General features: G+C 38.5%; 1 long non-coding RNA gene across 2 annotated transcripts; it reads right to left on the bottom strand.

Annotated features, from left to right (window-relative positions):
* Window positions 1-860: 860 nt before the first annotated feature.
* On the bottom strand, window positions 861-16534 carry LOC140622947 (uncharacterized). Of its 2 annotated transcripts, none has more exons than XR_012022609.1 (3): window positions 16401-16534; window positions 6574-6755; window positions 861-1178 (listed from the first exon to the last, which is right to left on the bottom strand). It is a non-coding gene; the product is annotated as an uncharacterized lncRNA (long non-coding RNA). The 2 variants fall into 2 exon arrangements; XR_012022610.1 differs by lacking the exon at window positions 16401-16534 and adding an exon at window positions 13077-13149.
* Between the last annotated feature and the right edge of the window lie 14 nt (window positions 16535-16548).

Below are 16548 nucleotides of genomic sequence, written 5' to 3'. Positions count from 1 at the left end.
TTTATTTGAGAGAGAAAGACCATGAGTAGGGGGAGAAGCACTGGGAGAGGGAGAAACAGACTCCTCCCCAAGCACAGAGCCTACAAGGGGCTTGATCCCAGGAGCCCAAGATCATGACTCAGCTGAAGTCTAATGCTTAGCCAATTGAACCACCCAGGTGCCCAAGCAAAGAAAATTTTTTAAATGATATAAGGAAAGAGGGGCCCCGAGGTGGCTCAGTCAGTTAAATGTCTGACTTTGGCTCAGGTCATGGGATCAAGTCCCAAGTTGGGCTCTGTGCTCAGCGGGGGGTCTGCTTCTCCCTCTCCCTCTGCCCCTTCCTACCCCCCCCCCCAAGTTCTTTCTTGCTTGTGCTCTCTCTCTCTCAAATAAATGATCTTTTTAAAAAATGGCATAAGGAAAGAAAAAGATGTTTATGAACATAGAAAACTCAAGAGGATCTACAGAAAAATGATTAAAATTTAAAAAGTAATTCAGGGAGCGCGGCAGGTGTGGCGTTTCCCCAGTGAGTGGGGGACAAGGTGCGGCTCCTGCTACGTTCAGGCACCTGGCGGTGGGTCCGGAAAACGTGAAGGTGTGAGTCCTCCCGCCCTTTTCAGCCCAGACGGAGGCGCGGGCGTCCCGACGCGGGGTGGCGCAGAGCGGGGCCCCGGGCGCCCCAGGAGGGCTCGCAGGAGGGCTGGGGTGCACGGTTGGCCCCCCGCCCTCCCCGACTCTCCCGGTGCAGTGGAAGCGGCGATAGCCAAAGTGCCCAGGCTGCGTGGCCCCGGGCTGTGTTGCTTTTCGCACGTTTTATCATGGACGTTTCCACACAAGCTTAATTTTTTGTTTGTTTGTTTTTTTAATAGTTTCACGTTACACGCAGGGAAATTGAGGCTCACAGAGGCTAAGGAACTCCACAGCTATTGACTTGCATCTTCTATTACTTAATATTGTTTCTTTGAGTTGAAACCATCAATGTGCTCTTTGAGTCACCGTTAGCACCGGTAGTAGGATCAGTAGGGGGATCAAAATCCTAGGAATTGTCCCCACACTGGGATCTGAAAAAAGCGCCTTGGGATATATATGTGTGTGTGTGTTGGGAGTGGGGAGGGCTAGTTCTGAGTAAGGGGCCTTGCTCTGTTTTTGTTTGTTTGTTTGTTTGTTTGGTCTGGTTCTTAGCTTCAGAAAGTCCTAAACTGGAAGGAAGGAGGATAGGAAAAATAATTTAAGTATTTTAGATTCGGTACCTCACCAAAGACTAATCAATGATGACTCAAAGCAGAAGTGCATTTCACTTACAAATAAAGATGCAAGGTTCAAATAAAATACTAGCAATTTGAGCAAGGTAAACCAAGCAGTGTAGTAAAATAAATAAATAAATAAAATGTAATTCAGTAAGACTAGTGGATATAAAGTCATATAAAGAAATAATTTTCATATCTATATAGCAGCAATAAACAAAATTAATTGTAAAAAAGACACATTGTTGGACATCTATTTGCCCCTTCAGATTCATTATCTTTCTCTACACTGGTAGTACCTTGGGATACTGACCTGCAGTAACAGGCTCCCTTGTTCTCTGGCTTCTCATTAGGTTTAGTAAGTGGTAGCACCAGCAGGAGATCCAAGAGAGGATGAAATGAAGATGGGGATTATATTACCTCTTCTCTCTCTCTGTGGGGTTGTTCTTGGCTGGCTGTATACCTATACAAAGGTCATAACTCCCATCAGAGGGCTCTCTCCACATAGCTATTTCTGTCTTTGGATTCTGGAAAATTGCCTTCTTCCTATCCCTTTAAGTTTAGGAGTAGTATGATTCTCTAACATTACTGCCCCCTAGGTACTGTATAACCCCTGGTAGTTTGCTTAAACTCTGCCTACGTCTTTGTAAATGACCTAATATGAAGGTGCTGTTTCCTATTTGGACCTTCAATGATATAGATATTATTTATGACAGCAACAAAGAATTTAACTGGAAATAAATGAATAGAGGTACTTAGATCCCTATGGACAAAATTTTATTTTATTTATTTATTGGACAAAATTTTAAAGCTTAATTAAAGGACATTTTTAAAAGGCTATTGAGACGTTACCATCCACATACAGACATTGGTTTTTCTCCAAATTGACCATATATTTGATGAAATTTCAAACTCCCAATACCTTTTTTTTTTTAAGGGACTTGGCCAGGGAAATATAAATTTCTATAAAAGAAAAGAGGGCAAAGAATAGCCAAGAAAAATCTGAAGAACAATAAATCAGGTAAAGCCTTGTTGTTCTACCAGATAGTGAGTATTACTATAAATGTGTAGCAATTAAAACTGAAATTGGTGCATTACAGATCAATAGGGAAAGATAATGGTAATGGGACAATGATTATTCATGTGGACAAAAGCATAATAAAATTATACACCTATCTTACATTATAGAGAATATATGAATACCAGGTGAATTATAGTTGGATCATGAAAACTTTATGATCTCACATTACTAAAAGAGTATTCAAATAAGGCCTAAAACCCCACAGTAGATGCAAAGGAAACATTTGATGAATTTGACTACATTCAATTTTAAAATTCTGTGCATTAAAAGTTATTTTAGAGAAAGTAAAAATATAAGCCATGGCTTAGAGAAAACAAAGTAGACATCCATGTAATAGCATGTTGTAAGCTCACAAACATGTGGATTGAAAAGCTATTTAGGAAGTATGGCTCAGTCTTATTAAACATGCAAAATAATATCACATTTTTAGAGGTATTAAAAGTATAAAGGCAAGCATGGGGATGATAAATGCTATTAAATACAGAATAGTGCTATCTCAGGCAGAAGAAATGAGACCAGAATATGGACAGCAGTGCATAAAAATTGCTTCCACAGTTTTTCTTATGTAAGTTTTTTCTTTTTTCTAAGATTTTATTTATTTATTCATGAGAGACACACACACACACAGAGAAACAGAGACAGGCAGAGGGAGAAGCAGGCTCCCTGCAAGGAGCCTGATGTGGGACGTGATCTTGGATCCCAGGATCATGCCCTGAGCCAAAGGCAGATGCTCAACCACTGAGCCACCCAGGCATCCCAACTTATGTAAGTTTTCTTATGGAAACATGGGTGTTCATATTCTTCTCTATACGTTTATGTTGAAGATATTACTGATGCAAGTGGACATGACACAAAAGTAGAAACTAGATATCAGAAATCAAAGTCCAATAAACCAAAAGTTGTGGGATTTAATTTAAATCTTATAAACTAGGGATCCCTGGGTGGCGCAGTGGTTTGGCGCCTGCCTTTGGCCCAGGGCGCGATCCTGGAGACCCGGGATCGAATCCCACGTCAGGCTCCCGGTGCATGGAGCCTGCTTCTCCCTCTGCCTGTGTCTCTGCCTCTCTCTCTCTCTCTCTGTGACTATCATAAATAAATAAAAATTAAAAAAAAAAAATAAATCTTATAAACTGGGGATCCCTGGGTGGCGCAGCGGTTTAGCACCTGCCTTTGGCCCAGGGCACGATCCTGTAGACCCGGGATCCAATCCCACGTCGGGCTCCCGGTGCATGGAGCCTGCTTCTCCCTCTGCCTGCGTCTCTGCCTCTCTCTCTCTCTGTGACTATCATACATAAATAAATAAAAATTTTTTTAAAAATCTTATAAACTGTTATATAAGGAAAAAATAGGAAAATATCAGCTTTGTTGAAATGAATAGGTGCATTAAGAGGAAGATAAAGTAAAATACTTCCTTATTAACTGGAAGCCAAAACAGATTTTCTTTCTGTCTTTCTTTCTTTTTTTTTTTTTTTGGATAGAAAACTAACCAAGATGTTTTTCTACTAGTAATTCAATGTTAACCTAAGGTAAAGGCAATGCAGCAGGAAAACAAAAGTAAAACAAAACAAAACAAAAACAGTGAAATTAGATGAAGTAGATGTAGGTACAACTAGAGTCCATGATCACAGATGTCCTTGAGCATTTCAGAAATTGGTAAAGAATTTCACAAAACCACTCTTGATCATTTTATAAAATTCTGGTAGACTGCCTGCTGAGGTTCTGAATACAGAAAAAAAAAAGTCAGCACAATGACTATTTTTTAAACGGAAAAGAATGGCTTTGGTATTGTAATATGTCTATCAGGTCAAATTCCTTGCCCAGAAAGCAATTGAAACTTTTGTGAAAGCATTAATTTGCAAATCTTAAAAAATAATGTTGGACTTCAATTCAACATGAGTTGGTGAAGATTAAAATCTGTCAGTTGAATCTAATTTTCTTCTGTGATGGGTCTGTTAAAGGGCAGCGACAGTGTAATTAATTGCTCGAGGCTCAGAAACCCAATTAATCTCTAAGTTGACTTTTATTTCGTAGAATGTTAGTGCTAGAAGAGGCCTCAAGGATTATCTAGCTCACCCTCTTCATTTTATAGAGGAGAAAATAGACATCAAGGAGGTCAAATAACTTGTTCAAGGTCAAAGATACTGTCTGTCTTTGCCAGTGCATCCTGTAAATAGGTTCAGAATTGCATCATTTAAGCTTTTATGAGTTTCTTTGCTTTGGATCATGAAGTATTATTTGAACACAGGTTTTTCTTATTTCATAAAATACCTGGGAACTCATCTCATGAATGTCTCCTTGCAAAGGTTTCTAAGCCTCTAAATGTTCAAAATGTGAAGCCTGTTCCATAATGATTTTGCAGGAGTAGAGGAGTTGGACGGGACAGTGTGCTAATCTGCACACCCAACAGGGGAACTCTAGAAACAGAGGAGCAGCCCTCTGTGGACTTGTGGAAAACTAGGGGTCCTAGTTTGGTGGAGGCAGGGACACCGAATCCTGGTGGTACTGTGCAGGCCATGTCATCTCTTAGGGATTGATGTGCTGGCTGCCAAGATTTAAGTAGAAAAAGTGGCCACAGAGTATTTTCAGAGAATGTCAGCAGAGTAACAATGATAACAAAGATGACATAGGAGAAGATCACAAGAAATGAGACAGCTGCTGGAAACGTGGGAAGCAGAGTGGCACTCCATGTGTCAATGTAGCAGCCATGGAGGTGCTCTGCTCAATCTCTTTCAGGGAAGTTGCTTCAAGGAAAGCAATTGTCCAAGAACCTCCAGTTGCTATACACTGAGGTCTGCTGCAGCGTTCATGCTGTGGCCGTACTCTGCCAAAGCTGCTCCCAGCCAATCCCTGAGCATGATCAGGGTATTAGAGCCAGGACTTTTTGGCTCAACACGGAACATCTCTAATGGGAAGGCTTTGCTTGGGGACTCCCTACTGGCCTGGCAGAGACTTTATCAGTTGTGCTGCAGTTTGAGGCTCTTCCTGTTTTCCTCTCTCCTTTTATGGATGGGTGTCAGACCAGTATCAGTTCTGAAGGCTCTCCATGCCTACCTCTACTTGTCCCTCTCCCTTTCTCCTTTATAGACTTTTTCCTAAATAAACCTTTTGATCAGCCAGTTTGGTCTTGGCATCTGTATCACAGAAGACCCTAGCCAATGCTGAATATAGCAAATTGCCCTGGTCGATGTCAAGGAGGGATTTAAAAAAAATTATTTGAGAAAAAAATTGGGATCCTGCTTTGCTGAGGGGTGGTTTAATAGCAATAGTTTCTGTTTGGTTGTTCTAGTTACGATTATGACAATTTATTAATTGTGCTCCTTCATGATGGCATGCCTTAGGATATATGTGTTATAGCAAAATTTACCTCCAGGGGGAAAATCCATGTTTCATATACTCTAAGGTATACTTTTTTTTTTTTTACTTTAGTCTTTCTGAAATTGGAATGGGTCTTAAAATAAATGGCATGCCACAGTTAAATTGGAGGGATTTTTCCTTTACTGATGAATAAAATACCTTGGCATCCTACCATTGATGGTGTCATAGATTCAATAAGAAACATTAGTTCAGTTCAGGTCACCAGATGCCAGGTACTATTATAGATCCTAAAGATCTAAGGAGCTGGATTAGCTTTTATCAGTTATTATTGGGCTGTTTCTTAGATATATCTACCAGGAAAAGAAAGAAAATCCTAAAGAACAGAATTATATGTTAGAGAGGTATACTGTGGATGACCATTTTTATGGGTATATCACTATAGAAATAACTAGAGATCCAAAGAGGTAAAAAAAAAAAAATGTCAGGGGAGGGGTGCCTGGGTGGCTCAGTCTCAAGCATTCAACTCTTGATTTTGGCTCAGGTCATGATCTCAGGGTCATGAGATCAAGCCCAAAGTGAAGCTACCACTCATTGGAAGTCTGCTTCTCTCCCTCTTCCTCTGCCCCTCCCCCTACTTGCACATGTGTGCTCTCTCTCAAAATGAATAAATAAATCTTGAAAAAATAAGTCAGAGGACACAGGACATATGCTCTTTGTCACTTCTGGCTGTATTCACTCATTTCCTTTTCTTTTCTTTTTTGCTATTTTTACAGCTGATGTTTCCTTATAGGAAACATTACAGGCCAGAGCTAACTTGTTCTAGTTACTCTGTCATTCTCCCAGCAGTATCTTGTATAATGAGTTCTATGTGTTCAACATTCAATGTATTAAACCCCACGTTGATACATGGTCAGAAATCCCGAGTGAAGGACCGAGCAAATCCAGTAAGCTTACCAACAGTCTTCCAGGGACACAGATTAGATGTAAGGATCTGTAGTCTGGATTCCCCATAAATGTATTTCATATCTAAAATTGTATTCTCTGGCATTGACTGCTTCCAAAGTTAGGATTGAAACTTTTGTTTCCTTTCTCTCTCCATGTGGTCTTTATGCTTGGATCACCATATTTCCAAAATCCTAGGAAAGAATAAGTGGGGACCATTTTAATATACTACTCCATAGTCTTTGGAAAAATCGGTATAGTTCATGGAAAATACTTCAAACATGTTAGGTTCACTGATTATTTGAAAAAAAATGATTTTGTATGGAATAATGCCCTAGACATTGTGGAAAATATTCCATAAAATGAGAAATTTGGGCAGCCTGGGTGGCCCAGTGGTTTAGCACCGCCTTTGGCCTGGGGTGTGATCCTGGAGACCCGGTATCATGTCCCACGTCCGGCTTCCTGCATGGAGCTTGCTTCTCCCTCTGCCTGTGTCTCGCCTCTCTCTCTCTCTCTCTCTCTCTCTGTGTGTGTCTCTCATGAATAAATGAATAAATAAACTATTTTTTAAAAATGAGAAATTTGTTGTAATAAAAGTTAGAAGCATCTCCTCTCTAAGATTGGGAGAGGCAGTGTGATCTAATTCAGTAGTTTTTAAACTTTTTTGACATTGATCCATAGTAAGAAATACATTTTACATCATGATTCAATATTTTCTTTTCCGTCTTTCTTTCTTTCATCTTTCTATCTTTCTTATTTGTCATCCACAATTTGAAAAATACTGGACTTTATGAAAGATCATGAGCTGGGGAGGTAGACTTGATATGAACCTCTATCCACAACTAGTCCCTTCCATGAATTTGGCAAGTTGCTGCTTTTAAATCTTGATTTCTTCATATGTACAATGAACTGGTTTGTCCTGATGTTTACAGACCATTATATATGAACTGACTAGCATATAATATATGCTCAATAGATATAAGGCAACAGGAAAATGCTTTCTAAATGTTTTGCACTGCGTTTCCTTATATCCTTTGTCATTTATTACCTCAAGGTAAGGTTGTTACAGATTCTGTTAGCTCTAGAGTAATTGATACAGCCTCTCTTTCTCTCCCCCCACCCCCAACTTCCCTTCTCCGCTTTCCTCCCTTCTTCCCTGTCTCCCTTTTCCTTCTGCTCCATAATTCCTCTCTGTTTTCTGGCAATGCACCAAACAAAGTTGGGTCTTAAGACTATGTAAACAGCCTTGCACCAATACTCCTTTGCCTTGCTTCAGGTGCTCACAACCAGCTTGGGTTCTTTAGCTCTCCCTCCTCAGGATGCTGCCATCTTCATCTGCCATTCCTCCTGAAGACTTACTGTGTCCCTCTTTCTCAACAGGATCTTAGAGTGGGTGCTCAGGTTCTAAGTGCCCAGTCATTCTCCCTTCTTACAAGTCTGCTCAGGTTCTCTGCAAATTACTTCTCCTGGGCCTGACCCTCTATCCCCCAGACATACTCACATTTCTCTAGGTACATAGTTGATGTGCTATTATTTATTTAATCATTTCCTTACCATTGCATATTTGCATTGCTCCTCTTTTTTTCTAAATTGGAAAATTCCACAATTAATAAAATAATGCACTTGGTGGTTTAAAATTTTTGGTCTAGCTAATTTTCCATTAGAAAAAAATGCCTCAAATTTACCAAATTTGATCAAAGTAGGTACTTTTCCCAAAGTTAAGAAGCGGAAAAAAACCTTTCTAATGATAGTTTACAGATATATCTACTTATATATTAATATGCACACACATATTTTTAAAGATCAAGAAGAGCTTTATAATTCAGAAAGGGACCCTTTCTACTCTTTACAATGAATTAAATATGGTCACCTTTGCTTCACCACTAACCAGATTACAGTCTCTGTGTATCAAATGACAAATTCCTAAGCAATTATTATTTGCTGTTGCATATCCTGTTTTTATATACATGATATGTATGTGCCAATCCCTTATTTTAGTACTAATTTATATCATTTTTCAATTCTGTTCCTATACCTGTTGTTTCTGAACTGGTTTTCTCCTATGCTTAGACTGTGACAAAATGCACAAGAATGGGCAATGGAGGCAATTACCTAGATGAAGGTAATAATTTTTTTCAACTACACGATATTTTATTTTATTAAGTAATCTCTACACAGAACATGGGGCTAAAACTCATGACCGTAACATTAAGAGTGACAGGCTCTACCAACTGAGTCAGCCAGGTGCCCCTGAACTACCATGGTATTTTAGATACAAGTGGCTTTAAAAAAATTGCCAGATAAAATTTTATTCATATTCACAATGAATAAGCATTCTTCCTGTGTAGTGTTCCCCAACCTTGGAAATGCATATATAACATTTCTACAGTTACTTTCCAGGGTTACTTTGGAATTCACCAAGTCAGCAATTTCCTATTTCCTATAGACTTGGTGAGGATGCAAGAGCAAGGATGAAAAGTAAGAGAGTAAGGAAGGAAGGAACCCACCAATCTAGGTTTAAATGGGACAACAAGCCACTTAGTGGTGTCATTTTCCTCGACCACCTCCACAATAATTATTAAGCTCTTGATCCCATCATCACCTAGTCACTGTGATTCCCAGATTATGGTGGCTGAAATATCCAGGAACAGATTTTATTGTCTTAATGAAACAATCAAATTCAACATATGGAAACTGACTTATACTGAATCAACCAGAAATAGTCACTTCCTAACTGCATATCACAGAGAGACAAAGTAAGAAGGGAAGTTATATACAATGAAACCATTAAATGCAGATTTGCCACAAGGCAAGATGGTAATGCTTGAACATTATGAAGTGCGAAAACTGCACAAACACATTATATTTTAAACACTTCATCTATTTAACAAACTATGTACACTCTTCAACTAAATAAGATGAATTGAGATTCAAGAGGCAGCATCGTACTGGCAAATCTCATCCTAAAGGCATCCATTAATATAAATCAACAGTAGCAATTTGGTTTGATCATTTATTTGCAAGAATCATTAAGGTTTATTAGCATAATTATTCCCTGTGGGATTTCATGTCAAGGAAATGAAAAATGGCATTATCAATATTTAAAAGATAAGTGTGTAATGTTCAGAGTACTTAAACAGTCATCTGCAGGTGGTGTCCAGCTGCAGCAAATTAGATTAGATTTGGGCATTTTTCTGAATGAAAGAAAAATTGCTTTGTTTTAATTGCTTTGTTTTATAAAGCAATACAATTTTGTAAATAATTTCTACTGTATAGTTAGAACTTATAGTGTATACCTATTAGCATGCCTTATTTCAGATCAGGAACTATGTTATGTTCAACCCTGTTATAACTACTAGCAAATACTAATCATATAATCCAGCATTTATTATTAGGGAAAGCTCTTTGCCTTCCATATACTAGACCTTTAGTCTAGACCTGTGGGTGAAAAGCTATATTCCAAGGAGAAATGAACCAGAAAATTTCTCCTTCATGCTGGGAGGGCATAAATCCTTCCTCAACAATAAAATAGCTTTTATTATAATAATTCATCAGGAAAAATAATATTTAAATGTAATGACTATTTTTTAAAGTCATACAAAGGAATATTATTTAGTGATAAAAATAAATGAGCTATCAAATTACAAAAAGACATGGAGGATTCTTAAATGCATATGAGTAAGTGAAAGAAGTCAGTCTGAAAAGGCTACATACTGTGTGATTTCAAATGTATGACATTCTGGAAAAGAAAAAAAAAACTATAGAGACAGTAGAAAGATTAGTGGTTTACAGGGGTTTAGAAAGAAGGAGAGAGGGATGAATAGATGGACCACAGGGGATTTTTTTTTTTGAGCAATGTAACTATTCTGTATGATACTATAATGGTGATTACATGACATTATGCATTTGTCAAAGCCCATAGACCTGTACAAATAGAGTGAACCTGAATGTCAACTGTGGACTCCAGTTAATGTATCAATGTTGGTTCATCAATCGTAACAAATGTACCAGACTCTCATATGATGCTAATGCCAGAGACTGTGTGAATGTGGAGGGGGGAGAGGACATATCAGAACTCTCTGTAGTCTATCAATTTTTCTGTAAATCTAAAACCATTCTAAAAAAAGCAAACTCTATTAATTAAAAATTTAGTCTATTATTTTCAGGTAAAATCAGCTAATTGTTGCAGTTGTTTAAATTTGTCTTTAATTTGGATGAACATTCAGGCCAAAAATCTTTCTCTCTGACATATCCCCTACTAAATTACATAAATTATTGTAGAATCTTTCTACAATACCCATGTGTGGACTGGAAATAAGAAACTATAACTAAAATTCCCTTTAGAACCAATGGTTCTCAGAGAAGCAAAAAAAATAATGAAATAATAAACACATGTTTGCTACTTTCCAATGCTACATGACATTTCACTATTAGGAATCAAAAAAACCCCACAAACAACAGCAACAACAAAAGCCCATGAATGTTGCATATTTTAGCTCTTTTGTGTATGGCCTGACCTATCCTTACTGTTTCGTTCATTAGTACACAGTGCTCTTATTATAATGCCATTCCTTTAAGGTAGGGGGTCCCTTTACCAGGGTAACAGGGAGTGCAGTGTGGTACTCTTAGACCAAGATTTGAATTCCACTTGTTCAGAATCCTGTTGGTTTTTCAGCATCCCCCCTTCTTGTGATTAAAAGCATGCCAACCATTCCATAAAATTCTTCTTTTCTCTCTTCTCTCATAATTTCTGGTCACCTATATAGTTTCACCTTAGTTTATTTATACTAAATGCAAAGCTTTTCCCTCCTCTGACACAACAGATTCCTCATCTGATTTATCCTTTTGAACGTCCTAACACTCAAATTACTGCATTCTAAAAATATTATCAATCCGTCAAAGTATATTTATTAAGTTATACTGCGTTCAGGGCTCTGTGCTAGCCACATTTTAGTAAATTGAGACAATTAGTAGTGCACTTAAACTATTGCTTATGTGTGTGGTGTTCTGAAATGTTATTTGCATGTTTTGAAAAGCAAATGGAGTTGATTGATTTATTTAGCTGCCTAACTACACAGATAATCTATGTATTGATGAGTGAAATACTTTGTGTATTTGATTATGAGGTAGTTTTTAAGTTACAAATACTTCTTTGAAAAACTAATATATTGGTGTGATTTAGAAATCCATTGCATTTGAGAGGGCTTATATTTAGTTCCTAAGTAACTAAACATTTAATGATCACATTTGTACCCTGTTAATGTTTTTAAGACATTTATATTTATATTTATGTAAGACACCTGTATTTAAGACATTTAAGACATCAACAAATATCATAGTTCAGTAAATAATGTTAACCTGAGTGTATGAATACAACCAAAAAAATCTGTCATTTGGTTGCTAAGCAGTCCATTGGATTGTGTTAGGAGATAAGGGAAATGAAGAAATCATAATGTATCTAGACTTTAGTGGAGATTTTTTTGAGAATTCTCCTAATAAGACCTTATAGAAAGGTATATAACTATTGGTAGCTTATTAGGAAAATTGGTGTATTGGTAACTAGTTGATCATATTGCAGGTTTGCTGATTTAGTTCCCCTCAGAAAGCTACTCCGGTGGTGTATGTCAGGGTTTGTGTTCTTGCAACCTCTTCTACATTCTTATCCTTGAAGTATTTGAAAAAACAAATGGCATGCTTATCCAATTTGTAAATGACATGACTCTGGGAGTTATTAAACATGTTACATGGGTATTGCAGAAATCAAAACCAAGAATTAAAAGTTGTAATCAAGATTCTGAGAGCACAGAGATTAAGGGAAGGGAATTAGCTAGTAGCTTCTAGAAATTAAAGAAGTGAGAAAGGAAACCAGAGGTCTTCTATTCTACCTTCTAATCTATAAAATCAAATATTGATTTAAAAAGGTAATTAATTCTACAAAAAGCTTTCTTTATCTTAATCATTTTCACCCATGAGATTAAACAGAGATGATGGTTTGTTAGGAATTACATTTGACTAACAATAATAATAGAATCCTGAGTGAAGGAGAGGACACAGAGGCTTAGATAAATTAGGAACTTATTCTTTCATACAGCATGAGGTCAGGAGTTAGGCAGTCCAGGGCTGGTGTGGTAGCTCTGTGGTCATGAAGAACTGAGCATCCTTCTATTTTTCTGTTCTGTCATCCAGGATCCAGAGCATTATTATCTCATTGACCAGGTGACTGGTGGGGTTTTAGTCATCACATGCTCTTATTTATTTTTAAGATTTTATTTATTTATTTATTTGAATGAGAAAGAGAGAGAGAACGAGAGAATGAGAGAAAGAGCACAAGCAGGGAAGTGGCAAAGAGAGAGGGAGTAGAAGACTCCCCACTGAGCAGGGAGCCCAGTGGTGAGCTTGATGATGAGCTCAGTCCCAGAACCCTGAGATCATGACCCAAGCTGAAGGCAGATGCTTAACTGATTGAGCCACCCAGTCGCCCCAGTCTCAGGCTTTTATTAAGGGCAGAGACTCACACATGCTCCTTCTCCTCTGGCAGAAAGGAATTCAACGAAGTCCATTTTGGCTAAAGTTTGAAGAAGAAACCTGAAGAGACAGACATAAAAGCCTGTAAAGGCCAGGTTAAGGGTTTTAGTTTTTTTTTTTTTTTTAAGTAATAAGAAAACAAAGTGAGTACTTACTATTAAGGAAAGTTTTTCCAATTTATGAGCTCCCCACAACTAGTGTTTCAGAACCCACCTACCACTGAGACTGGACAAGAATAACAGAGTAGCCCCTCCTCCCACCAACTGGCTTGCTAGCATGAGCCACAAAGAATAGCCATCGCCTGGCGTGTAGGAGGAGGAACTAGAGTGTGGAGACAGTCTCTGTGTGCCAGGAAATAGGGAAGGACTTAAGCTAAAGGTGAACCAGGAACATTAAGAGAAGCCTTCTGGAAAATAGCCTCAAGCATAAGCACAAGATAACACTAGAGAAATGTGAAGATAGTGGTGTACTGAAAATAACCAGAGTGACACAAAAGTTCAAAACCAGCTCAACTCCTGACTGCATGGGCTCAACCTCCTGCAGTAGTGTTACAGCAAGAGAAGAGGTGGACTTACTTCAGACCTAAATATGATATGCCTCAGTCTCTACTCTCTTACATGTCTGGCATTCAATCTAACATTATGAAAATGGCCAAAAATCAAGAAAAACCATTGTTATAAGTGTATAATGGGGGTGCCTGAGTGGCTCAGTTGGTTAAGAGTCTGACTCTTGATTTTGGCTCAGGTCATGATCTCAGGTTGTGAGATGGAGTCCCGTATGTCAGGCTCTATGCTGGTGATATATATTTATATCTCAGGCACTTAGCAATGTTCAAAACAAAACAAAACACAACTTCCTGCTGATAACCCAACCAGCAAAATTTTAGTTAGAGGCTACTTTATAAGAAGCTATATATAATTCATGTTTTTTTCTAGAGTTCTCATGAAAGATGCTAGACAAACAGGATTAAATGCTTTCAAAATGTTTTGCACTGTATCCATATGGTCAATTTGACTTTTGTGGTAACTGGGTTTATTTTATTTTTTAAAAGATTTTATTTATTTATTCAAGAGAGGCAGAGACACAGGCAGAGGGAGAAGCAGGATCCATGCAAGGAGCCTAATGTGGGACTTGATCCTTGGACTCCAGGATCACAGCCTGAGCCGAAGGCAGACGCTCAACTGCTGAGCCACCAGGCGACCCGGTAACTGGGTTTAGATGTTATCCCAAAAGACAGCAACCTTGACAATTCCCCCCCCCCCCCCACAAAGTCCTCTTCTAATGTAGAAAAACAATTTGATTCTAAGGTGAAGTCCACAAGCCCAACAAGATTATCTATTTACTGCTAATCTCCTTGCATTTCAGTTTGGGACGTTTCTATTGATCTATCTTCAGGCTCTCACAGTGTTGTCCAGTCTCCTATGAGCTTGTCCAAGGCTTTCTCCATTTGTTACAGTGTTTCTTATTTTTAGAATTTCTTTTGGATTCTTTCAGTTTTTGTTTCTCTGCATTCATTACCCATCTGTTGTACGTTGTCCACATTATCCATCAGATCCTTTAGCACATTAAGCAGTTATTTTATATTACTGTTTAATAATCCTCCAATCTGTGTCATAGCTCAGTCTAGTTCTGACGCTTACTTTGCCTTTCAGGCTGAGTTTTTCCTTGCCTTTAGCTTTGCTGTTTTTTTTTTTTTTTGTTGAAAACTGACTGTGGCATATTAGGTAATGAGGATTGAGATAAATAGGGCTTTAATGTGTTTTTTTATTATGTGACTAGGAACTGGGCTGTGTTTAATATTTGCTGTAGCTGTTCATTCTAGAAGTTTTAAATTCCTCTAGTGTTTTTATTTCCCATTGTCTTTGGATTTCCCTAAAAATTCTTGTTAGTGTGTTTCTGCAGTGTTTCCACCTGTACTCAACTGACACTACACTGAAGCACTGTTGGTGCAGTAGTAAAGTGTGGGAAGAAAAGCATTCTATAATTTTATGATTAAATCTTTTGGTGTCCTTGGGCTGTGACTTTCACAAGCGTTTCTTAACTTCCTCCTCTCTATTTGAGAGAGACAGGAAGTCTGCAGAAGGCTGTGGTCAGAGAACCATCCTTGCCTTGGGATATGGCTTTGATAAAATCTTTTCTTCTAGAATGTAGGCCTTTATTAAGGAGAAGGCTCTGGATATATTTGACAATAATTATTAATCTTATCCCCCTGCTAGAGCCACAGGAGACAAGAGATCTTTCTTGGTTTTTCATGGTGAAAACTTGCTGGAGTTTCTGGAAACAAAATCCATGCAAGTGCTGGGGCCTCCCAAGCCTGCAACCCCCAATAGCTTCACTTACCCTAGCCCCACTCAGTCTCTAGGAATTCATTAAAATTGCCATTCAAGATTTCCTCCTTTATGGTTTCAGAGGCTTCTGTTCTAGGTAAGCAGGTCTCAGATATGAGTCCTTGGATTCACCTCTCCAGATTTCAGGGCTGTTATTTGTCCTGTGACCTCAGTTCTATGATGAGTCCAAGAAAAAGCATTAGTTTTTAGTTTGTTTGGCCTCTTCTGGTAGTAAGGATGGAAGTTGATGACTTCCAAGTTTTTACATTTTGGAGCTAAAACTGGAAGTCCTCTTGGTTATTATTAATCTTTAGGCAGACATATTGCTGCATAAGATGGATTTCAAATTAGATAACACAAACTAAGCCAAGTTCTCAACACCTTTTTTTTTTTTTTTTGGTTTGTTTTTAAGGGATCTGTCATTTTTAAAATCAATATATTTGACTAATTTTTCTGATCCGGTCCTATTTTTAAATTCTTCCATTTAAAAATGGACTTTAGGGGATCCCTGGGTGGCTCAGCGGTTTAGCGCCTGCCTTGGGCCCAGGGCCTGATCCTGAAGACCTAGGATCGAGTCCCACATCGGGCTCCCTGCATGGAGCCTGCTTCTCCCTCTGCCTGTGTCTCTGCCTCTCTCTCTCTCTCATGAATAAATAAATACAATCTTAAAAAATAAATAAAAATAAAAATGGACTTTAGCGTCTACTTGCCAGTTAAATAAATCTGATCACATCCCGCCTCCATCTATCTGCTCTCACATTGGTGCTTGGACCATGTATTCCACAGCAGAAGATCCACGTGCCCATACATTTCTTTCTTTTTTTTTTTTCCCCATACATTTCACTACCAAAGTTTACCAACAGCATCCGTTGGGGGTGGCGGTGAAGGCGGCTTCGAACACACTACCCCCAGTGCCTCCCGGTTACCAGCGAGGGGGCCGGTGACCATGCCTCCTGCCGCTCAAGATGAAGCTAGGCATCAACTCACATGGACCGTGTATTGAGGGCACAGGATGCTCTTTTTTTTTTTAATTTTATTCGTGAGAGACCCAGCGCCCCACTAAACTGCAAAGAGCTTTGGCAGGACGCGGGATGCGAACTTCCCGCGCGTCTCTTAGATCTGGAGCCGCAGCCTC

This window comes from Canis lupus, chromosome 32 (genome assembly GCF_048164855.1).
Source record: "Canis lupus baileyi chromosome 32, mCanLup2.hap1, whole genome shotgun sequence".
NCBI classification, from domain to species: domain Eukaryota; kingdom Metazoa; phylum Chordata; class Mammalia; order Carnivora; family Canidae; genus Canis; species Canis lupus.
The sequence above is the reverse complement of the archived record's forward strand: the minus strand, read 5'-3'. Positions and strand labels throughout refer to the sequence as shown.